The 25,167-nt window shown below is 43.1% G+C and overlaps 1 protein-coding gene across 3 annotated transcripts in view; it reads left to right on the top strand.

The window, feature by feature from the left end:
• The first annotated feature begins 644 nt into the window (after positions 1–644).
• Positions 645–25,167, top strand: part of ndrg4 (NDRG family member 4) — a 224,321-nt gene continuing 199,798 nt past the window's right edge. The window contains exon 1 of one of the 3 annotated variants that reach the window (XM_059992564.1): positions 645–1,004. The gene's annotated coding sequence lies outside the window, so the exon portion shown is untranslated. Of the gene's footprint in view, positions 1,021–20,349; positions 20,372–25,167 lie in introns of those variants that run through there. The other 2 variants (XM_059992563.1, XM_059992560.1) reach the window with 2 other exon arrangements.

Genomic DNA, 25,167 nt, shown 5'->3' with positions numbered 1-25,167 from the left:
ACACGGATACAATTTCGTATTCTTTCACCTGCGTCATTAATGTTTGCGGTGAAATGTTCGGGCTTTTCTACAGACCCCTGTGGAATACTCTGGGCTAAAGTGGAGAAGCAGTGGTTAAATTGCTAGTTAATCCAGAGGTCTGGCCTGAATTCAAATCTGAGCATGATGGCCGTGGCACGACAATTCAGTTATTAACCTGGATTATTTTAAACAAATTAGATAAAAATCATGATGGCGCTGAATTGTTACAAAACCATATCTAGTCCACTGGAGAAAATCTGCCACCTTTACCTGTCTATGACTGCGACTGCGAATCTCCCAAAGTGTTTGATTCTTAAATGTCGACTGTTCGAAGAGGGTGGACAGTAATTGCTGGCTTTGCCTGGATAATGAATATTTTTTAAAAAAGTTTACGCAGAACAGGATGAGCCCTTTACCTCAGTTATTGTTATATAAGACGTCCCTCGTGCTAACTCGAGATTATCAATGACAGTGCTTTTCATGGACTGTATGCGAGGCTGATGATGGGTCTGTTTTTGCCACACTTGTTCCTGAGCATAGCAGGCATACCATTAGCAAACTCATAAATACCTCTTTGTTGTCCCTTAACTCTGGTGGATACTGACGTCTCTGATAGTTCCTGAATCGTGTGTGTGTAGGGAGTTGAAGACTGGCAAGGCAGCATCAGCGGCTGCTTGCATCTCGGGTCACTGACGCAGGGCGATCACTCAGGCGGGTGGCCAACCACTACCTGGAAGCCTTCCGCTCGGCCCTAATTTCTCCGGTGTTCCTGGCAGGCGCTCCCAGCAGAGCAGAGTCGAGCCGCCACGAACGAGCTTCGCGTTTAAGGACAGTCTCCGCCTGTCGGCGCGCGCTCTCGAGCCGCGACCCCGAACGAGAACAAGTCGGACCGAAGTGAGCGGAAGTTCCCGCGGGGCTGAGGGAGTTGCAATCGAGAGAGTTGGGGTTGGTGATTATTGCTGCAGATTTATTACATTTGACCGGTGAGCTCATTGGCAGGTAAATCTCAACATTTCGATAGATGTGAATTAAAACCTTCAGTTTTTGTATGTAGGGTCTGAAAGCCCATTACTTTTGAATCAGTTTTTTTTAGAATTGATTGAATTCATCAAGTTGAAGGCGATGGATATATAATTGAGTGTGTGCGCGCGCTCATGTATGTGTCTGTGTGTTAACGGGACTTGCAAAGGTCTTGTCTTGCGTGTAAGGAGCGGTGTGACTACGGTCCAAGTACTACGTCCATTCGGAGCCTCGGTTGCCCTCAGGCCTGCCCCATCGAACAGGGCTATTGGCCAATGACCCAGGTAGATGAGCTGTTGGAGGAAAACAGGACTAGAGTCAACCGTGTGCTTTCTCCCTCATAAAGGATAACCTTTACTGAACACTTCTCACGTTGATAAAGAAAACGAGAGCTCGTGTAGTCAGAAAGAAAAGCAGAAAATGCTAGGAACACTCTGAATATCGGCAAGATATGGCTGTACTTGAGCTATAGGGTAAAGGGGGAAATGGAAGGGAAATCAATGGCATATTTGTGTGTTTTGATTTGGTGGGGTCATTCTGAATCAACATCGCGAGATCATTTTGTTGTGCAGATACTGCGGTTTTTACTGCCTTTATTGCATCGACCCTTTTGTTAACAAGCAATACCTTGTGGTGGATGTTGAGGAGCTGAAGGGAAAGCAACTGACGCTAATTTGTGGAAGGAAAGTTATATATGGGAGGGTTGATCTGATGTCGTCTAGATGGTCGGGAGAAAGTTGTCAGAGTGCCCACGTGATGGAATGATAAGTTCAATGGTTCCATTTAATCAGTGAATGTATACGATATACAACCCGAAATTCTTACTCTTCACAGGCATCCACAAAACAGAAGAAAAACTGCAACGAATGAATGACAGAAAAAGTTAGAACCCCAAAGCCTGTCTCCTGCTCCCACACACAAACAGCATCAAAGCATCACTCCTCCCCTCCCCCACTGTTCCAGCTGAAAGCATCAGCTTCCCCCCCCCCCCCACACACACACACACACACACACACACACACACTTCCCACCATGCAGGCAAAAGCAAAGCCCCCAAAGAGACCATGATCTAAAGTCCATCAAAAAACACTGTTCATCCCAACAGTTTGACATCTCACAGGCTCTTTCTCTCACTAATGAGGAAGAGAGAGGGATCACTCCTGTCACAGAGAGAGAGAGAGAGAGAGCCAACAGCTCACTAGCTCGAGTTCCCAGCTTGAGAACCGTGGAGAATAGCAAGCTTAGAAGCAAATTTTAATCGTTGATTGACACTTTGAAGTTAGAAACTGTGATATGTTGCCTGCTTTTTGTGGTATATCACAATGATTTTGGCCAGTATCAGGGTCGAAACAACAGCCTTGCATTCCACATCAGTAAGGTCAAGGGATTGTCTTCAGGGAAGGGGAGTCGAGGGAACACACACTAGTCCTTATCAATGGATCAACAGTGGGTGAGCAATTTCAAGTTCCTAGGTGTCAACATCTCTGAAGATCTATCCTGGGACCATCATATTGATGCAGTTACAAAGGAGGCATGACAGTGGCTATATTTCACCAGGTGTTTGAGGAGACTTGGTATGTCACCAAAGACTCTTGCAGGTTTCTACACACATATCAGGGAGTGCATTCTAACTGGTTGCATAACCACTGCAGAGGATCAGAAAAAAGCTGCACAAGCTTGCAAACTCAGCCAGCTCCATCATAGATTTTAGCTTCCCCAGTATTGAGTCCACCTTTCAAAAGGTGATGCCTCAAAAGGGCAGCATCCATCATTGAGGACCCTCACCCGACTGAGGACCTGCCTTCTCATTGCTACCATCAAGGAGGAGGGACAGGAGCCTGAAGACAAACACTCAATGCTACAGGAACTGCTTCTTCCCCACTGTTACCAGATTTCTGAATGGACAATGAAGACATGTACTATATCATGATTTTTTTTCCTTTTTTTGCCTTGCTTATTATATATATATATGCGTGTGTGTGTATATTATATATCTATAGTGATTTATAATTTTTTATTATGTACTGCTGCAAAACAACATATTTTCATGATATATGCCAGTGATATTAAACATGATTCTGATTCTTCCGCTTCTGAAAATTAAGATTGCTTTTTTTAAAAAAATGTGTTTTTCACACTCTTGTGATCTGGTGAGCAATCTGAAAATGTATGGTAATTTATCTGGAGATATCAGATAAGGCAAGAGCTTAAAAATATGGCTAGTTGGATACTGAAAGAGATTTGTCAATGCAGCAGGGTTGATGGAAACCACGCTTAAGAAAGCAGATGACATGTGAAGTGTTTTCCTTTATTGGACAAAGCACAGACTATAAGAGCATTATTGTACTGAAACTGTGTAAAGCATTTAGACCACAGGTGGAGTACTCAAGTTTAGTTTACCACCAGGTAGGAACAATGTGATAGCTCCTTCAAGGTTCAGCCAAGAGATATAAAAATGTTGTAAGTGCCAGTTTTGAGAAAGGATTGACTAGGTAGATCTTGTTTTCTGTTGAACAGAAATAAAATTTAATTACAGCATATAAAATAGTGACTAGGAAGTACCTATTTTACCTTAGCAAAAAACATAGATTAATGGTTAAGGGGATAACCATGTGGGGTTTTAGCCCATCATACATGTTCTAGTGATGGAGCCTCTACAAAACTTTCAGGGAGAGAATAACCTATGGGTGAAGAGATTTCTATTTGTTTGTGAATGTTGAATTCCTCTTTTCTTTGATGATTCCATTCCATTTCTTTTCCTGATTCCATGCACCCCAGGAAAAAAACTCTGCATCTGCCATGTCAGGCCCCATAAAGACTTTGTATATTTTAACACATTTAACAAGAGGTGTGTTAAGAAACTTCAGGAATTCTGGAGGTGGCTGCATGAATTGAGTGGATTGAGATTGGAAATCCCATTAATTTTTTAAAAAACTTACTTGTTTGTGGTGTGTTTTAGCTCAAGAGGCCACAGTTAAGACGTTGGAATGGGTTTAGTCGCAATGGTTCCATTTGGACAAAATGTGTTAAAGGCTTCCTCTATGCTGTAAATTTCTGTAATTTTGTATGGAGCATTGAAGCATAAATTGGAAGTGATGTTAACTATGGAAATTGATAGAAGTACAAGCACACTCTGCAGAAGTGTGATTGTTATTTTTAATCTCATGTACCCATAATGCGGTTAACAGGATGCACATAGGCTTGAAAAGTGGTTTCATATTAGGTCTGAAGCTGGAAGGACAGTAATGAATTAGGTGGTTAAATATGAGTCTTAAAATTCTTTATTCTAATTCTTTGAAGATGGAAAGAAAAGTTGTTCAGAAATGACTAGTCTTGGAGCTGAAATGCCAACTTTGGTAGGTGGGCATGCAGATGTGGACATGGGGAACAATAATCTGACTTTAGTTTTATTTTCCTCTGGCTTTGCTTAAAAAGTACAGTTCTTGTTGAAAACACAAGAGATGCTGGAAATCCAGAGCAGCATACACAAAATGCTGGAGGAACTCAGCAGGTCAGGCAGCATGTATGGAAAGGAATAAAAAGTTGACATTTTAGGCATTTTCATCATCAATCGTTGAAGTTTCTCTTCTAAATTGTGCTCTGAGGTGGGCGAATGTGTAAATTAGTCTCTTTCTGTTGATGTCAATAGGACGATTCATCTGTCTCTATTTTGGTTCAAATGTCACAAAAGTGAGGAGGGGAGAGTGTATAACTATCAGAATATTTGAGTAATGCTCATGCTTCAGAGAATGCATAGTGTCAAGTAGAGCCTGAACGGGCTGTGGTAGGAAGAATGACAGCTTGGAGAGAGGAAAGCAATGTTGACAGATCCAACACAGAGTGCATAAAATAAAATTCCTTTGGAGATGGACAGTGAATGCTGAAGGGCGAAACAATTCTGGTAGGGGCAGTGGTAGGTGGGGAGCTGGAAGGGTTGGCCATCAAAAGAAAATCATGCGTTAAGTATGTCGGTGAAACTGATAAAGTGGGGGGGGGGGTAGAAAAGCTTGAACATTGGACACAGGCAGGGAAAAGGAAATAGAAAGGGATTTGGTGACTTAAGTTTGCAGACTATTGAAATAAAGTTTTAAAATCTGTATTCTGTATTCTAATTTGGAGCATCTCAGCAGTTTATACAGAGTGATTATTGTTGTCATTATTATAGTGATTATTATTGTCACTATCAACAATGTGATGATGGCCAGATTGTTTTTTTAGAATGTAGTTTGAAGGTCTAAATATGGGCTAGCAAATCATATCTGTTCTTCAGAACTTCTGTGCCAAGCACAAAGAACTACACAGGAACTGTGAAGCACTGACATAAACTCAGTGGCCATTTTATTAGGTACACCAGCTAATTAATTCAAATATCTAACTAGCCAATCATGTAGCAACAACTCTGCATAAAAGCATGCAGACATGGTCAAAGAGGTCCAATTGTTCAGACCAAACATCAGAATAGGGAAGAAATGTGATCTAAGTGACTTTGACCATGGAATGATTGTTGGTGCTAGGTGGGGTGGTTTGAGTATCTCGGAAACTGCTGATATCCTGGGATTTTCACACATAACAGTTTCTAGAGTTAATGGAGAATTGTGCGAAAATCAAAATATCCAGTGAGCGACAATTCTTTGGGTGAAAATGTCTTGGTAATGAGAGAGAAGCGGAGGATGGCCAGACTGGTTTAAGCTGACAGGAAGTTGACAGTAACTGAGATAGCAACACATTACAACAATGGTGTCACTAAAAGCATCTTTGAATGCACAACACATTGAACCTTGAAGTGGATGGGCTGTAGCAGCAGAAGACTATGTACAGGAGATGCCTAATAAAGTGGCCACTAAGTGTAGTTGATAGACAAAAAGAAGAATTGAAAGACATGCATTAAAGAAATTGTACATTGAAATCGCAAAGTTCACTTGTAACATTAGAACCTGACCCAGAAACCAGAGCAACATTCCAAATGTGATTCGATAGGCGAGTAAAGAGAGGGAGGAAATATAAGTAGAATACGCTGAGTACATGTGTTTGGAGCTATTGGTAAGTCAGGAAGGTAAATGCCAGCAAAGAATAATTTGTGAAAGGAATTTTTCCATTTGTAATTTGCAAACGCATAGTTAAGGGATAGTATTTAATATATATATTTTTAAAACTCGTGAACCTCCTCCCCCCAGTTTTATTATACAAGCAAGGTTTGGAAGAAGAGGAATGATGGTTAGATTAATTAAAGAATTGCAGCTTGGCAACCTTGTTTTCCATGATCCTATATAAATCCAGCAGTTAAAGCTGCAATCCAATCAATAAATTGAAATTGTGAAGACATAACAGTGGATGTTGAGAGATTTGCAATGGGCTGGAAACTCACCAAGGGGCTTTAGTGATATGATGAACCATAATGCAAAGCTGCAGTAATTTTAATTTCCATTTAAATTCTGATATTAGATGATTACCTTAAAATCTTCTTAGTATCTGTTGTTTAAATGTGTATCTGGGCTTAGACGTGTTTGCAGTCTCTAAATAAGCTTGTGTACATGCCACTTTTTTGCTGGTGGTCTCAAAATGGTATAAATTATTAATTTGTTCTAATGGTAGGCAAACGTTACTATGCAGGATAAGGAGAAAGTTAGAACATCATCATCTGTTCAATATAGAATTTGAAACTAAATGTTTTAAAATAAATTTATCCCCATTCTGTGTCTTGTCCTGTTGCCATGTATAGATGAGAGGGTTTATCACCCATTCTCTGTCCTCCAATTTGAGCAGCTTGACTAAATTGACAGATGAATGTTATGTGAAGGGAAAACTTGTGCATAATTTTTCCTTCCTATTAGGGACAGCCATGCTGGGAACAGTGTGGCTAGAACTGAGAGATAAAGGGATCAACAAAGTTGCTGCTCCCTGCTGCCAATCCACTACTATTTATTGACTTGCATCTGTGAATAGGTTGCAAGTAGCAAAGAAAATTTGCTGAAAATGATAGTTAATGGGATTAAGCTGGTAACTGTGGGCACAGATCATGCAGGGGCATTGTGGTCTAATGTATTCTATCACTGCAGTAGAGGAATATAGAGCTGCATATCTGCGCTTTCCTGGCATGAAGCGCAACAATATCAGAGTGGTTTTTATCCTGTATCTAATCTTCCTACCTGTCCCTGAACATGATTACGAGACAATGATGGTAATTTAGACTGTTCTATGAATGTTTTTTTGGCTCTGATTTAGAAGTTCTGGATTCCAGTCTCATTTAAAAATTGAGAACAAAAATCAGGGCAATATTAGGGGTATGCTGTGGTGTTATCATCTTTTAGGCAAAAATTTACTAATGGGCCCCATTTTCTCTCTCAAATGGATTTAAATGATCTCATATCACGGGAAGGAAAACATGAACAATCCATAGCCAGTATTTATTCCTCAACCAATATCTAATCTATTCTAATCTACCTAAATCTATTCAATCTAAGATTGAGTGAGCTAGGGCTAGAAGTATGAGAGGCAACTGAGTGGACAGCCATCACCTTTTTCCCAGGGTGGCAGTAGACAACACCATGGGATGTTGTTTAGGGGAGATGTCAGGAGTAGGTTTTTACAGAGTGGTGGGTGGTATGGATGGTTATAGAGAACATTTTAGAGATGTGTAGATGGGGATAAAAGGGTTATGGACTATTTAAGGTGGACGGGTTAGATTGATGGTGGTTTATAAGGTCAGCACAGCATTGTGGGTTGGAGGACCTGTACTCTGCTTTGCAGTTCTATTTTCTATTCCTTTATCTTGATTTTTATCATTGTTGTATGTGGAATCCAGCTATGTGCAAATTGGCTGTTGCTTTTCCCAACATAGTGTGACCTAAGTTTCATAAAAATTCTACTTTGTAAAGAGCTTTGAACTTGTTTCATGGAACTTCCTATATTTAGCTCTTTGGGTCAAAGTCTGAACACACGATTCACAAAACATCAATGGCATAACCTTCACAAGCAAACACGAGGAAATCTTCAGATGCTGGAAATTCAGGCAACACACACAAATGCTGGTGGAACACAGCAGGCCAGGCAGCATCTATAAGGAGAAGCACTGTTGATGTTTCGGGCCGAGACCCTTCGTCAGGACTAACTGAAAGGAAAGACAGTAAGAGATTTGAAAGTAGGAGGTGGAGGGGAAAATGCGAAATGTTAGAAGACCGGAGGGGGTGGGGTGAAGCTGAGAGCCGGAAAGGGGATTGGCAAAAGGGATACAGAGCTGGAGAAGGGAAAGGATCATGGGATGGGAGGTGTAGGGAGAAAGAAAGGGGGTGGGGAGCACCAGAGGGAGATGGAGAACAGGTAGAGTGATGGGCAGAAAGAGAGGGGGAAAAGAAACTAAATATATCAGGGATGGGGTAAGAAGAGGAGGAGGGGCATTAATGGAAGTTAGAGAAGTCAATGTTCATGCCATCAGGTTGGAGGCTACCCAGCTGGTATATAAGGTGTTGTTCCTCCAACCTGAGTGTGGCTTCATCTTGACAGTAGAGGAGGCCATGGATAGACATATCAGAATGAGAATGGGATGCGGAATTAAAATGTGTGGCCACTGGGAGATCCTGCTTTCTCTGGCGGCCAGAGTGTAGGTGTTCAGCGAAACGGTCTCCCAGTCTGTGTCGGGTCTCACTGGCCACACCGGGAGCACGGGACACAGTATACCACACCAGCTGACTCACAGGTGGAGTTGCCAATCACCTTTCCGGCTCTCAGCTTCACCCCACCCCCTCCGGTCTTCTCCTATCATTTTGCATTTTCCCCTCCCCCTCCTACTTTCAAATCAATTACTACCTTTCCTTTCAGTTAGTCCTGACAAAGGGTCTTGGCCCGAAACACCGACAGTGTTTCTCCTTATAGATGCTGCCTTGCCTGCTGTGTTCCACCAGCATTTTGTGTGTGTTGCATGGCATAACCTGTGCTTTTCCCCTCTCAAACACTTGAGTTTAACTTCAGCTTTACTATTCATCCCCATTTCTTTCACTAGGGTTTCACCAAATCTACTTATGGTTGATCCAAACATGAACAAGTTAGTTAACTTCATGTAGTAAAGTGGAAGTGGACAAAGAGCATAAAGAAAATGTAGGACTAGTAGATTTGAAATGTTAGAATACAAGAAATAGAAGTAACAGTTGAACACGAACCCCTGATCCACCAATTAATAAGGTCATAGCTGATATTGTGTTTCAAGTTCAATCTCTTATTCCCAATAGTATTCCTGGTATATTGTACCCCGTCTCCAATATAATGCCTGATTGATCAGCTGTGGTACACTGAGCTGAAGAATAATCATGGTTTAGAATGAAGAAGTAGAATCACTATGGGTGGGAGTGTAATAACTATGGCCAAAAATGAGTAGATTCAATTCAGAAGTAAATTACTGGAGAGTGAGGGTAGTACAATAGTCATAAAGAGCTGTAATATTTGTATAAACCAGGCAGAGTTAGGAGGGTGCATTTGGGAAAGCTCCCCGGGAAAGCCGAAAAGCAAACTGTTTGATAGATAATGCAAAATAGTTAATTATTTCATCAAAATTAAGGGATCCTCCAGGAAAAATTGTATCAGTATTTTCAATGCTTTGTATTGACTTTGAAAAGGACATAATTTAGTTGCAAACACGAGTTTTGAAATTAAGTAGAACTATTTATATAGGTCTTGAAGGGTAAATGGCTAGGATGATTGGGAAATAGTTTTGTCTGTCCATAATGGTAAAGGATCTAATTCTAACAAATCTATCCTGTAATTTGGAATCTTGGGATAAAGTAATTTGGCAGGGGGATGGGAACTAGAGTGATAGGTCTGTTCGTTTACAAGCAGAGGCAATGTGTAGTAAGATGTTCAGGAAAGTCAGGCTGATGATAGGGCAGAATTGCAGTCAGTGGAGTCAGCTGCAGTGTAAAAGGGGGGACAGAATCCAATAGGGTGTGAGGTGAGGGCCTCCATTGATCAGAGTTGACTATGGGTATTGCATCCTAGCATATATGCAAACCTGGGCAGGATGATATGGAGACCAAGCTGTTGCCCATGTCACAAACTCCCCCTCTCCACACATCTGATGAACCCAAAGGGACGGCAGAGGCCGATACAGTTTGGTACCAGCAGCATCGCAGGAGTTGCCAGTCAACATTGAACTCAATATAGGACAGCCTTTGGGACTCCAGCTCTGGATTTTTCCCTTGGGGGTTTATTCCTGAAGCTTTCCCCATGAGTGGTTGTAGCTACAAGGCAGCGGAGGTTTGAGATCAGAGTTTTTCTTCTTCTGGATAAGCTGCAAACCACAGCTGATGAGCCCCATCTGCACCAGTAATTTGCAGTTATCTAGTAACTCCTGTCAGTAGAAATGGTTCCGCTGTAAAAATAGTAGCTAAGTCACATGTGGCAACCAGTATCTGGACTTGATTGTCAGAGGCGTATGCCATTGGGAGCATTTAATAGGTAGTGGGAATTTGTCCCCACTATCATCCCCAGCTATAACAACCCTAAGGAACCAGATATAGCACTGAAGGTGTTATAAGTGAATATGCACAGTATATGGAATAGATGATCTTATAGTACAGTCAGAAGTTGGCAGGGATGACATTATGGGCATCACTGAGTGGTGGCTGAAGCAAGTGTAACCCTCAGATTCTGTTGGCTGTGTAAGTTCAGGGAAGACGATCTCTGGCTCCACCAAAACACGTGAGACTGAGATGCACAACCTCCTGTTTGGGTGGATGCTGCATGATTTGTTACCCTGTTACAAATCAGTACCACGAAATAACAGTACACCAAATGCAATTAAATGATTTAGCTTTATAATTCCTAATTTGACTGAAGGGTTAGTAAAGAAAAACAAAAAGAAAAGGGCAAACACAAGGAAATCTGCAGATGCTGGAAATTCAAACAACACACACAAAATGCTGGTGGAACACAGCAGGCCCATTTTAAAAGAAAAGGGCCCATTTTAATGAAGCAGTCTAATATGCACAAGTTGGAGCTCTCAGTTTTCCTTTCAACGATCCTCCATCGATTTTCCCGGGCTTCATTAACTCCCAGCCCCACTCCGAGTCCACTCCTTTGTGATGTCTATGACCTCTCCTTTCTGGCATCTTCTGTCTCCATCTTCCGCTGAACAAAAGACCTAGATCACCTTGGGGTCAGGCACACAGTATGAAAACGCACCCGGGCACACAGCACACTCCCCTCATTAGACAGCTCACATTCCAAAGCACATGTTATATTGAACCATAACCCAAACACTGCTTCTACAGAAAGACCATTACGTTAGCAGTGAAACTTTTCCCCAGGTGTTACAGAAGATTATAGCTGAGAGTGTAACATCCAAAGATACACATATCAAAAGAGCAGGCAGATAAGTGTAGGGGGTGATGTACTCTGGTTTTAAAAAGAAAATGATATCAAATCCTTAGAAAGGGGTGACATAGGATTGGAGGCTGCAGAAACTGCTCGGGTAAAAAATAGGCTGATGGGAGGTTTATATACAGGCCTCCAAATGGTAGCCAGGATGTGTGCTACAGATTACAATAGAATATACAAAATGCATGTAAAAAGGGCAATATTACAACAGTCATGGGGTAGTTCAAAATGAAGGTAGATTTGGAAAATCAGGTTGATGCTGGATCCTAAGGGAAGGAATTTTTAGAATGCCTACAATATGGCCTTTTAGGGCAGCTTGTGGTTGAGTGCTGCTGAGGCTTTCTAAGGCATTGGTGAGGCCTCACTTGGAATATTGTAAATGGTTTTGGGCTCCTTATCCAGCAAAGGATATGCTGTTTTTGGAGAGTGTTCAGAGGAGGTTCATGAATCTGATTCCAGGAATGAAAGACTTATTGTGTGAGGAGAAATCGGTGACTCTGGGCCTTTATTTGCTGGAATTTGAAAGAATGAGGTGTTGGGGATCTCATTGAAACCTATTGAATGTTGAAAGGTCTAGACAGAGTGGATGTGGACAAGAGGTTTCCTATGGTGGGGGGTCTACGACCAGAGGGCACAGTCTCAGAACAGAGGGACCTCCATTTAGAATGGAGATGAGGAATTTCTTTAGCCAGAGGGCAGTGGATTTGTGGACACAAAATACTCTACAGATGCTGGGGTCAAAGCAACATGCACAACATGCTGGAAGAACTCAGCAGGTTGGGCAGCATCTGTGGAAATGAGCAGTCAATGTTCCTGACGAAGGGTCTCGGCCCGAAACGTTGAATGTTTGTTTCCACGGATGCTGCCCGACCTGCTGAGTTCCTCCAGCATGTTGTGCGTGGTGGATTTGTAGAATTCTTTCCCATAGGCAGATTTGGAGGCCTGGTCTGGGTATATTCAAAATAGAAGTTGATACCAGGAGAAGGAAAGAGATTGGGGTTGAGAGGGAAATGGGTCTGCCATGATGAAATGGCAGAGCAGACTCGATGGGCTGAATGGACTAATTCTCCTATGCCTTTTTTTTTAATGGTCTAACATGTGGAAAAGTGATCTACTTATGGCTCTCTATGAAGAAAAAGAAGAATTTTAGTTTAAAAAGGATATTTAAGAAGTAGAGCAGCAAGCCAGATGGTTGGGAAAACAAGACGATTCATCAACAGGTGACCAAAACGTTGATCACGGGACAAGTTAAAGTATGAAGGTGAATTAGCGTAAAATATATAAAAAAATAGTAAAAGCCTTTACAACCATGTAAAAGGCAACAGAGAAGCAAAATAAATATGAATTCCTTGTCCCTAGGAGAAATTAAAACAAGGATTTAAAAAAAAAGGTGAGTCATAGTAACTTCACTGAAGAAGTTACTATGAACAAGTTGGAAATGATAGGAAACCAAGAGGTGAATGATGCAGAGAGATGATGCAATCAGTATTAGTAAAGGGATAGTACTGAGGAATTTCATTATCATCGTTATGTGCTGTGTCATATGACGAAGGTGATCATGGTCTATGACCAAGATATGTTCTTGGCAAATATTTCCACCAAAGTGGTTTGCCATTGCCACCTTCTGGGCAGTGCCTTTACAAGATGGGTGACCCCAACCATTGTCAGTACTCTTCAGAGATTGTCTCCATGGTGTCAGTGGTTACATAACCAGGACGTGATATGCAGTAGCTGCTCATACAACCATCCACCACCTGCTCCCCTGGCTTCATATGACCCTCTTCGGAGAATTAAGCAGCTACTACAATTTGCCCATGGGTGACCTGCAGGCTAGTGGAGGGAACTCGTGCTTTGCACCTCCTTTGGTAGAGACATATCTCCACCCTACCACCCACACTAAAGAATTTAAGGACTCTTTAAAAAGCAGCCTGATTGTAAGCTACAGTGCCATAAATAGATTTGTGAGATTAGGAGTAACATGTCAGAATGGTTAGAGAATTGTTTGTAGAATAGAAAAGTGTAGGAATAAATGTGGTGTTCAAGTTAACATACAATCACTAGTAAGATCCTGTGTGGATCAGTACTAGGTACTCTGTTTTCATAATCTGGGCCAATGACTTGGATGAAAAGAGTAAAATATTGAAGTTTGCTGACTACTGAGCTGCATCTGAGGACACCATCTGTAAAGAGATAGAGGTAACAAATGTTAAATGAGTGGGCAAGAAAATAGTAAAGAGACCTTGATGTGAGATTACATACTCTAATTAAGTTCCAAATTTTAAATGGTAGAAAATGATCAAGCATTGTCATCCAAAGGGGTTCTTGGTGTTCTGACTCGTGGAACAGGAAGTATACATGCAGCAAGCAATGAGGATGGCAAATGGTTTGCTGAACTCAATTGTAAGCAACTGAATTTGATGTTGAAGTTGCTCAGATGCAAAATTAAAGTCTAATCCAACCCATGTTATTTTTTTTCCCGTAACTGATTTTCATGCATTTGCAGTGAAGCAAAAAAGACTTCCAATCCTGCATGTATGCCGGTATTGAGGAAAATGAGTGGATGCATGTGGTAATAATAGCTCAATAGACTTTGATAAGGCTTGACTTGTGTTAGATGCTTTATTTGAATGCATGCTCAAATTGAGTAAATATAGTTGGGACTTTAGACTCTGATCAAACTCCAGTTTTCAGTACAAAAGGATATTTTACCAATGTTTTGTAGGGCCTTAGTGAGACTATATTTGGAACATTGTGTGCACATATCCTTTATGACAGATATCTTTGCTAGTGTGGCATAGATTCAATGGAATGAGTTTGAGATGAGGGGTTTGTACTCCTATGAAAGAGTAAGTAATGATGGAGCATAGAAGAATGAGAAATACAATACTCTTGGGAGATGGATGTTGTGAGCCAATTCTCGCAGGCTGAAGAAACCAAGGCTAGAGGGGTAGAGACAAAGACTTACTTCTTACAAGGTGGTAAATGTTTGGAATCCTTCAATTGATCTCTCACAGTTCTTTGAATTTATTGATTACATTCAAGACTGAAATTAGTAGATGCTTAGAATGCAAGAGGATCTAGGGATATTGGAATTGGGTATGAAGTAGACTTGATATGAAGATCAGTCATAATTTGTTGATGGGCTCACATTGACCTGCACAGCTTCTAATTTGTTCTTTTGTGAGGGTAGAGGGCATCTCTTAAAAATACTAAAAGAATCCCAGATCTATCTTAAAGTAACTTTGTTGGTTGTCAGTTTTAGCATTCATTCCTTCCACCGGTATATACTATGTATACCTATCCACAGGTGAACAGCGGTAATGGTCTAGCTATTTACAGCAGACCTACCAGACCAGTAACCTCTGTGATCTAGACTTGTGTGGCATTTGTTATTGGAGAACTTGGTTATTTGCAACTCTATTTCAAAATCACATGCCTCTCTGACTTATCAATGATTCTTCACTGATCAAGGTCTCGCAGGTCCAACTCATTCTAGGTCTTCAATTCATGGACTGCAGTTGTTCAAGAAATTCTGTTATCACCCTCTTTAAGGGTAGTTTAATTTGGGTAATAAATAGTGGTGTTGCTGATCATTCATGAATGAGAAGACTATTGTAGTATGTTCCTTGTTCCCAATTTGGGTAAATATTTATTTTATTATTAGATATGATGGTGATTCTTTAATATTTTTGATCCCTGGTATTGGATTTCCCACCATGGATGATACCTTACTTTGAATCTACCAAACTCCCGAGTAATAATTAAACATATTTTTAAAAAATAGGTCACAATTAATTATCCGTTTTTAGTGTTGAGACAGCCCAAAGGCTTTTTCAAACTGGAAGAAATGTTATCTTATCCTCTGTCCCTATTGATAGAACCTCAAAGGGAGCTTTCTGTTGAAAGAGTTTGATATTATTGGATTATGAAATTATGCTACCTACTAGGCTGAAGAAATATCTAATTCTTTGCAGTTAGGGGATGGCTCCTGGACACTACCATATTCAAAAGAAATTAAATGGAATAATGTAGTAATGCAATTCTAGGAACTGCAGTATTGGAGAACAGGACACAACCACTCTAACTTACTGTTCCCATGTTAGTTCTAACAGGGCTATCCATTTGGTCTGTCTCTTCTTGGTTGATACTCTTGGTGGTGTTCAAATGGTTGGAGGTATTAATAAAGGGTGGTGATTGTCTAACTATATAGACTTTATTTGCAATGACTAGCATCGGTGGACTGCACTTGTATATTATCCACATTGTAGGAAAAATGTCTGCGCCAGAGGGAGTGCCGAGGAGATTCACAAGAACGTTGCCTGGAGGATTTGAGTTATTGGGAGTGTTATGAAGGTACCACAGCTCTGAGGGGCCGAAGGAGCGGGAGCAGCCCCCTCCTTCCGGAGAATCGTAAGAGCACCCGTTGAAAGGGGGGGGGGGGTTAGTAAACCCAGTCGGAGAGAGAGAGAGATACGTGTCAAGTTGCAGGTACCACCAGCGATACAGAGTAAAGACAACAGCGACTGTTGTCTCATTGAGACCACGTGTAAAGTCCTCGGGCAAGGTGGGCTGGTTGAGAGAGAGATTGCATCATCCCAACCTGATTGACACCTGCGACCCCGTGAGGAAGTATAAAGGAGAGTCTCAGGGGGACAGCCCCTCAGACGCACCAAGAAGACACGAGAGTGTCCCGCAGCAGCGGGAAGCCATTCGGAAGGAAGCCACGTGCGTTAGATTCCGGGATGGGAATTTGTGGCTGGGATCACAGGAAACCGCGTTTAACTGATATCGGGGAGAGGAAGCCAACGCTCCCCCGATTTTTCACGGAAGATTCATCGAGACTCGGCAAGTCCTTTCTCTTCTCCCCCCCCACAATCTCTCTCTCTCGGGCGCCCCATGAAAAACCCAGCGTTTTCCAACGGACTGAGGCCGGCAGGCTTTCAGAGTGACTTTTATATTTCCAACGGACAATCTATTAACCCCTAGACATCAACAGAGCTCATTTAAGAATGATGATTATTAATATACCCGCGCTTTAGATTGAGTATTGACAATGTGACTTATCTGAATGTATGTATTAACCCTACCTTTGTGTCCCTTTACAAATAAAACATTTGAAAAAAGTGACACCAGACTTCAACAGACCTCTCTATCTTTGCTGGTAAGTTATCCAGTTATGGGATACATAACAACTTGGGGTTCTCGTCTCGGGATTTGACACCAAATTGGGAGGCCAGTGAATCGGGCTTGTAGTCCAAAACTTGAATCTGGTTACGCGGGTAGCCAGACGGGAAACCAGCAAAGATGGACGTGGGTGAATTTATGGAAAACCCGACGGTGGAGGCTCTAGAGGCAGCCACCAAATCAGACTTGTTAAATTTAGCGAAGGGGTTGAACCTCACAGAAGTGAGGTCGACCATGAAAAAGCAGGAGGTACGAAGGGCCATAACCCAGTATTACATTGGGAAGAAGGTGTTTGGAGCTGAGGCATTGGGAGTTATCCCTGAAGGGATACCATCAAGTGGGACGGTTCAGTTAGAGGTGGAGAAAATGAAGTGGGAACGTGAAATTGAGCTACAAATTAAGCTAAAAGAGATGGAAGCGGCTGAGAGAGAGAGAGAAAGGCAAAGGCAGCATGAAATTAACCTAAAGAAGCTAGAAGCAGAAGAGAGAGAGAAAGAGAGAAGCAGAGGCAACATGACCGGGAAATTGAGAAGATGAAGAACGAACGAAGAGATCAAGGGTTAGACCAAGCAGAGCGGTTTAATGTTAGTAGGGAGTTGAGATTGGTGCCCCTGTTCGAGGAGACAGATGTCGATAACTATTTCTTGCTTTTTGAAAAGGTGGCAGTAAATCAGAAGTGGCCAAAAGAGCAGTGGGTGGCGTTGTTACAAAGTGTGTTAAAGGGGAAAGCCCAACGAGCATATATGGCCTTGTCCCTGGGGGAGGGAGAAGCGGAGAATTATGATGAGGTAAAAAAGGTCATTCTCCGGACTTACGAATTGGTACCTGAGGCCTATAGACAAAGGTTTAGAAATTTAAGGAAAGGGTGGAATCAAACGTTGCTCTTGGACCGTTGGTGCACCGCGGAAGGAGTGGGCGAAAATTATGGGCGTCTCAGCGAGTTGTTTTTGATTGAGGAATTTAAAAGTTGTGTTCCGGAGGAGATCTGGGTGTATTTGAATGAGAAGCCGGATAAGTCCATTTCAGAATTCGCCAGGTTGGCGGACGAATATGTCCTAACCCACAAGACAAAGACTCCCTCGAATAAAGGTCCTCAGAGAGACCGTGGGAACGATCGAGAAAGTCCGACGAGTGAGGCAGAGGTTCCACTGGGAGCTAGCATTAAGGTTGAGGGGAAAGGCAAGACGGCCAGAGGGCTCCGGGTTTGACCTCTTTTAATTGTGGAAAGGAGGGGCACATTGCATCTCGATGCTTTGCTCCGAGGAAGGAGATAGGAAGATGGAAAACCACCGTCCCTGTCAGGTGTGCCGTGGTAATCAGCAAATCGACCAGAGAGCCGAGAGTAGACAGAGTATGAGAGGGATCTGGGAGTTGTCTGTCATACGGAACCGTGTCTGTGACGGAGGGAGACACACCAGTTCCCGTACGAATCTGGAGGGATACGGGCTCTGAATTATCCCTGGTTAGCCGTAAGGTACTAGCATTTGGTCGGGAGACGGGCTTGGTAAAGGTGGAAGGAATAAATAAACGGATAGAAATGGTGCCCTTATATAAGGTCATTTTGGATTGTGAGCTGGTGTATGGATCAGTTGAAATGGGGGTGCCCTCAGAATTCCCGAGAGATGACGTGGACATTCTGCTGGGAAACGACTTAGCAGGGGGTAAGGTCTGGTCAGCCATGCTGCCGACCTGCCGACTGGAGAGTGTGGTAGCCCCGTCCCTAGCGCCCAAGGACCATCTCGCCGGAGCGGTCACTCGCAGCATGTCGAGAGAGAGAGCTGGGAACGAGAGCAGTTTAAATCTGGCCAGTTTTGATTTGGCCGAGACGTCTTTGCTGACCCTGTGCCATGAGGGTTCCGAGGGTGGTAAGACGAAGGGTAGTAAAGTGAAAGGGCGTAAGGGAAAGGAGATAGCTCTGCCCTTAGCGAAGAGAAAGGTCCTAAAGGTAGGAAATAAAGATGAGAAACAGATGAAGCTGTTAAAAGGTCCAGAGTTGGACATGGATGATCTGTCTGGTTTGGCAGAATTGTTTGAAGAACTTGAGAGTTCTAAAGGTGTTACCGATAACGGGAGGGGGGCAGTCCTAGATGGAAAGGATACCCTTGCCTCAACGGAGTCTGCTGAAAAGGCCGAGGAGGTTGTTTCAGCTCGCAGGGTTGCGCCTTCCCCGGGTGGGAGCCTCCCAGAGAGTAACTGGGAGGATCGGGGGAGGTTAGAATTTGAAAAAAATACGGGGGTTGAAAGCCTGGAAGAGGCAAATGTCCCGTTTGAGTGTGTCCGAGAGGAGGATGCACGAGGTGCTGAACCTAGTAACGGAGCTCAGAAGAAGTCTGGGGTATCTGATTCAGTGGAACGGGGCGGCCGTCCTTGTGGGTCAGATGAACTCGGTTCAGTGGGAAAAGGGTTAACCTTGGTAACCGGGGAAAGTGTGAGCTCCCCGGCGTCTGTACTCGAAGGAGTGTTCAAAGTTAATGCAGAATTTAAGAATAGGGGGGTGAGGAGTGTTGGCGAAGGAAACGAAAAGCCTGTAGTTTCCAGATCGAAGGAAGAAAATTTAAACCTGGCAGATCGCTCACAGAGCGAGTCGGGGAATAGCGGGGCCCCCCACTCTATTGTTATGCCAAGATGGGGTGATAAAAGGCTGCCTTCGACAGGCTACTTGAGCGAAGAGTTCGAATCAAACACCAATAGCCTGAAGGGGACTGATAAAAGGGCCAGCCACCTGGGTAAAATCGAAGAATTGGGTGAAAAGGGTCTAAGTCTGGGGCATGGTGTTACTACAATAACCCCGATGAGCGGGGCGGACGGGAGTTCACCACGAAAAACTACTCAAGTTCCCCACGGGGGGACTCGCCGAAAAAGAGGCGACGGTTAATGGGGATGCCATTGTTAGGCAGCCAGGCAGGTTGCACAGGTTTGCGCCAAAGCCTGTGAATAATAAAGACAGCCCTTTGGAGACCTGCCGGTTAAGTTAAACGACTGAAATGATTAGTATTCGCGTAAACTTTTGTAAATGCACCTAAGCTAAGGTCACACCTCCTTAGTTTTGTTGCGTAAAAAAAAATTAAATAGGTGGTTATTGAATTGAAGTCTGATGTACGGTTCGCAATGTTAAGGTCTGAAAGAAAGGGACACTGTAATCGTTAACTATTTAGATACTGACTTGAATGTATATTTTGTGAAAAGAAAAGCTTGTGTATTGTGATAGATCCAAAAACTCCTGTAAGACTGTGGACCGCTCCGTTTAACCGCTGGTAAACGGCTTTTAAGGGGGGAGGTGTTATGAAGGTACCACAGCTCTGAGGGGCCGAAGGAGCGGGAGCAGCCCCCTCCTTCCGGAGAATCGTAAGAGCACCCGTTGAAGGGGGGGGGGTCAGTAGACCCAGTCGGAGAGAGAGAGAGAGAGATACGTGTCAAATTGCAGGTACCACCAGCGATACAGAGTAAAGACAACAGCGACTGTTGTCTCATTGAGACCACATGTAAAGTCCTCGGGCAAGGTGGGCTGGTTGAGAGAGAGATTGCATCATCCCAACCTGATTGACACCTGCGACCCCGTGAGGAAGTATAAAGGAGAGTCTCAGGGGGACAGCCCCTCAGACGCACCAAGAAGACACGAGCGTGTCCCGCAGCAGCGGGAAGCCATTCGGAAGGAAGCCACGTGCGTTAGATTCCGGGATGGGAATTTGTGGCTGGGATCACAGGAAACCGCGTTTAACTGATATCGGGGAGAGGAAGCCAACGCTCCCCCGATTTTTCACGGAAGATTCATCGAGACTCGGCAAGTCCTTTCTCTTCTCCCCCCCCCACAATCTCTCTCTCTCGGGCGCCCCATGAAAAACCCAGCGTTTTCCAACGGACTGAGGCCGGCAGGCTTTCAGAGTGACTTTTATATTTCCAACGGACAATCTATTAACCCCTAGACATCAACAGAGCTCATTTAAGAATGATGATTATTAATATACCCGCGCTTTAGATTGAGTATTGACAATGTGACTTATCTGAATGTATGTATTAACCCTACCTTTGTGTCCCTTTACAAATAAAACATTTGAAAATAGTGACACCAGACTTCAACAGACCTCTCTATCTTTGCTGGTAAGTTATCCAGTTATGGGATACATAACAGGAGATTGTGATTGGATAACATCAACACAATGTGCATGAGGAACTCAACAGGCCAGGCAGCATTTATGGAAAAGAGTGAACGGTTGACATCTTCAGCTGAGACCCCTTCATCAGGACTGGAGAAAAAAAGATGAGAAATCAGAGTAAGAAAGTGAGGAGAGGGGAGGAAAAAGTACAAGGGAGTAGGTGATAGGTGAAACTGGGAGAGGGGGAGGGGTGAAATAAAGAGCTGGGAAGTCAATTGGTGAATGTGGTACAGGGCTGAAGAAGGGGAAATCTGATAGGAGAGGACAGAAGGCCATGGAAGAAAGGGAAGGGGAGGAGCACCAGAGAGAGGTGATGGGCAAATAAGGAGATAAGGTGATAGAGGGAAATCAGAATGGTGAAGGTGGTGGGGTGATTACCAGAAGTTTGAGAAATTAATATTTGTGCCATCAGGTTGGAGGCTAGCCAGACAAAATATAAGGTGTTGCTCCTCTCACCTGAGTGTGGCCTCATCGTGACAGTAGAGGAGGCTATGGACTTACGTCGGAATGGGAAGTAGAATTTCAATTGCCTGTTCTTTGCCTTTCTCATGTCCAACAGGGATCAGAATATCTCCAGTCTACAGAACTCAGAACCTGCAGTCTCCAATGCCGTCAGCCACAGATGTCCCCAGTTATTCCTGTTGCCGACCTCTGGTTCAAACAATCCCAAGCAGATTCAGAAACCAGATTCTATTGCCATCAATGCAGGTTCCAGTGACCTCGGACATCTCCAAAGTGCTGATTGCGCAACCTCCAACTCCAACTCCAGCCTTGACCTCCGGGTCTTCACACGCAGCTGCTGGAACTCCTGTCTCCCCTTCTCCCACCACCACTCCGCAATCCCATCTCCTTCTGGTCCCACTGCCAGCTCTTGGGCCCTCGGAGACTCCATCTTCCTTTCACCCCACCATCCTTGAACACTCCAAACCTCCTTTCGCCTCAGACACTACCAACCCCTTTCTTCCCTCTGATCCCAGCTCTCATCCATGCCGGGTCTTCACCATTCCCTCTGCTTTCTCTCTCAGAGGAAGAACATTCAGTCCTCAGTAAGGGCCTCACCTTTGTGCCCACTCCTCAGTGAGTTCCATGCCCACCACAACACCAAGCTCTTCTGCTGCCTCCGTCTCCTAGCCTGTTTCTTTGTCAAGGACTCTCCAGCCCACACTGATAACCCCTTCTCCGTCCTCAATCCCTCCTTTTCCTGGATATCCTGACCTGGTCTTCTGCCTGCCCTGGACCTTTTCATTGTCAACTGCTGACGGGGCATTAACTGTCTTGACTTTAACACTCCTCTCTCCTATTCCAATCTCACCCTTCCAAATGCTTTGCTCTCCATTCCCTCCAGATTAATCTTAACCTCATCCACAGATAAGGTTGGTGCTGTAGTAGTCCGGTGTACTGACCTCTACCTTTCTGAGGCCCAGCACCAACTCTCAGGCACCTCCTCTTACTTACCCCTAGAATAGGACCCCACTAAGGAACACCAGGCCATCGTCTTCCACACCACCACCAACGTTATTGACTCTGGGGATACCCCAGTCACCGCCACCGACCTCATTGTACGTCCCCTTTCTACCTCCTATCCAAGGTCCGCAAACCTGCCTCTCTAAGTAGACCAATATTTTCAGTTTGTTCCTGCCCTACTGAACTTGTATCTGCATACCTGTTTTATCCTCCTGGTTCAGTTGCTGCCTACCTACATCTGTGACACTTCAAACATGCTTTTTTCAATGATTTCAAGCTCCCTTATTTTCTTAATTTTGCTGTAGATATCCAAGCCCTATACCCAAGCCTCCATCCCCCATCAGGACAGCCTAAAGCCCTCTGCTTTTTTCTGAGATGATAACATTGATGAATTTAAAGTTGCTGACCTCTCCATCTCTGATCCCCAATGAGGTCTGTGTCATGAATGAAGGAGACTTCATTCTCCTGAAGTCAATAACACTGGGCAACAAGTTTTTTTCAGAAAAGTTGCTTCCTTAGAATTGTTAATTGTTTATGATAGACCACTTGAAGCTGAACACAAATATAATTTCAGACTACTTGTATTATGTAGGATTTGGAGAAATAAAGAAATAAACTTCTGTTGAATATAATGTGTTTAATTGAATAATGTTGCTGATGCTTTGCAATAATTGAATGATGTTGCTGATGCTTTGCAATAGTTCAACTAAGCTAAAAATGTTTTATTGATGATTTTCATTTGTGCTCAGTGACTGGGGCTTCTCCTTAAGTGTCCAACAATAGTCAGCTAGCATTGATGGATTCCAGTTGTCCTGATACCTTTTCTCTATGACTGTAATGTTCTGGTGAAAGCTTTCACTGTGCTCATCACTGACACCGCCAGAATTTGCAGGGAAGAAGTCTAAATGGGAATGCAGAAAATGAACCTTCAGTGACATGTTGCCCTTCATGGTTTTGTACGCTTGAAGCATGTTGTCCACCAGCTGCACGTAGTTTGGTGCTCTGTAGTTGCCAAGAAAAGTTTTACTGGAAATTCTTCAAATTGTCTGTCACTGATGACCTGTTTGATTTGTGGGCCAACAAAAATGTCGTCCTTAGTTTTGGCATCAGTTATTCTGACTTAAATTATGAATTGAAATAACAAATATAGGTGATTTTGAAGCAATAATACATGATAGGGGCATTTCATGGTGATTTTCACGGTCTTCTTCATGTGCCTTGCGTGTTACATGCTTCGATGATCATGGCTTTCCACATTGAACGATCCCACGCAGCATCAATGATATCTCGCACACCTAGATCTGTTAGTTCTTTCACATTGTCCATATATTATCTTCTTTGCCTTCCTCTGCTGTGTTTCCCAGGCATATAGCCTTGCAAGGAATTCTATTTCTCTCTTTCTGACGACATGGCCCAGGAATTTATGTTTCCTCTCATTTAATGTTCTTATTAAAGATCTTTCTGTATGGGCATGTTGGAGTACTGTCTCATTAGTTACCCTATCTTTTCACGGTCAGCAGCCCAAAATCCACAAGATATAACCAAAAGTATTCAGGAAGCAAAATCTTTGTTGTGCTATGCAATCAGCTTCTTGGTCTTGCTGACATTGAGTGAGAGGTTGTTGTTGTGGCACCACTCAGCAAAATTTTCAATCTCCCTCCTTTGTGCTGATTCGTCATAACCTTTGATTCAGCCAACAACAGTGGTGTTGTCTCAGCAAACTTAAGTATGGCATTGGAGCTGTACTTAGCTTAAATGTAGAGCAGAGGGCTAAGCACACAGCTTTGTGATGTACCTGTGCTGATAGAAATTGTGGAGGAGATGTTGCCAATCTGAATTGATCGGGCTCTGCAAGTGAGGAAATCAATGATCCAACTGCGCAAGAGGGTATTAAGGCTAGGGTCTTGGAGCTTATTGATTAGTTTTGAGAGGATAATGGTATTGAATGCTGAGTTGTAGTCGATAAAGAGCATTCTGATGTTTGCATCCAGGATTGAATGAAATGTCATTTGCTGTGGACCTATTGTGATGGTAGGTAAATTGGAGTGGATCCAATTCACTTCTTGGACAGGAGTTGATGTGTTTCATCACCAACCTTTCAAAACACTTCATCATAGTGGATGTAAGTGCTACTGGATGATAGCTGTTAAGACAGATTAGCATGTTCTTCTTAGACATAGGTGCAATTGAAGCCGACTTGAAGCAGGTGTGTACCTCAGACTGCTGAAGCAGTAGGTATGGTGAAAGTGGATAAAATCCTTTAAGACACATACAATCAGACACTTAACTAGACAAGGTATAGCAGGATATGAACCTAATGCAGGTGAGGAAGGATTATTGTCGGACATGGTAGTTTAGTGGTTAACGCAGCACTTTACAGTACTAACAACCCGGGTTTAATATCTGCTGTTGCCTGTAAGGAGTTTGTATGTTCTACCTGAGACCGCAGGAGTGGTGAGTGCTGCTGTTTCCTCCCACAGTCCAGTTGGTAGGTTAATTGGCTGTCCTGTGGGATTAAATCGGGTGATAGCTGGACAGTGCAGCTTGAAGGGCTAAGAGAACCTATTCCGTCCTGTAACTCATAAAAATGCCAGCATGGACATGGACAGCCAAAGGGCCCATTTTCGTGCTGTATGCCGCTATGGCACTTGTTGTGAAAGCTGTAAGATTTGAATTAGTATACAGAGGGATGATTAAGTGTCATAAAATTTGTGGGACTTGATAAATAACCAGGCCGATAAAAATTGTTCACCAACTTATCAATCAGAAATAGAATGTTAGACCATAAGACATTGTTCACTGACTTCTTGCCACTATTTTCCCAGCATCTTGACATTGAAATATAAACTGCATGATAAATTCATGTATTCACAAAGACTTTAACTCTTTGTGTTTTTACTGTTTTTTCAGTGAGGTGGGGCTTGCTTGCCGTTTTTCTCCAAATTTTTGTTATTTGAGC

Source organism: Hypanus sabinus, chromosome 17, assembly GCF_030144855.1.
Source record: "Hypanus sabinus isolate sHypSab1 chromosome 17, sHypSab1.hap1, whole genome shotgun sequence".
NCBI lineage: Eukaryota > Metazoa > Chordata > Chondrichthyes > Myliobatiformes > Dasyatidae > Hypanus > Hypanus sabinus.
Note: the sequence above shows the minus strand (reverse complement) of the source record. Positions and strands in the feature narration are given on the sequence as shown.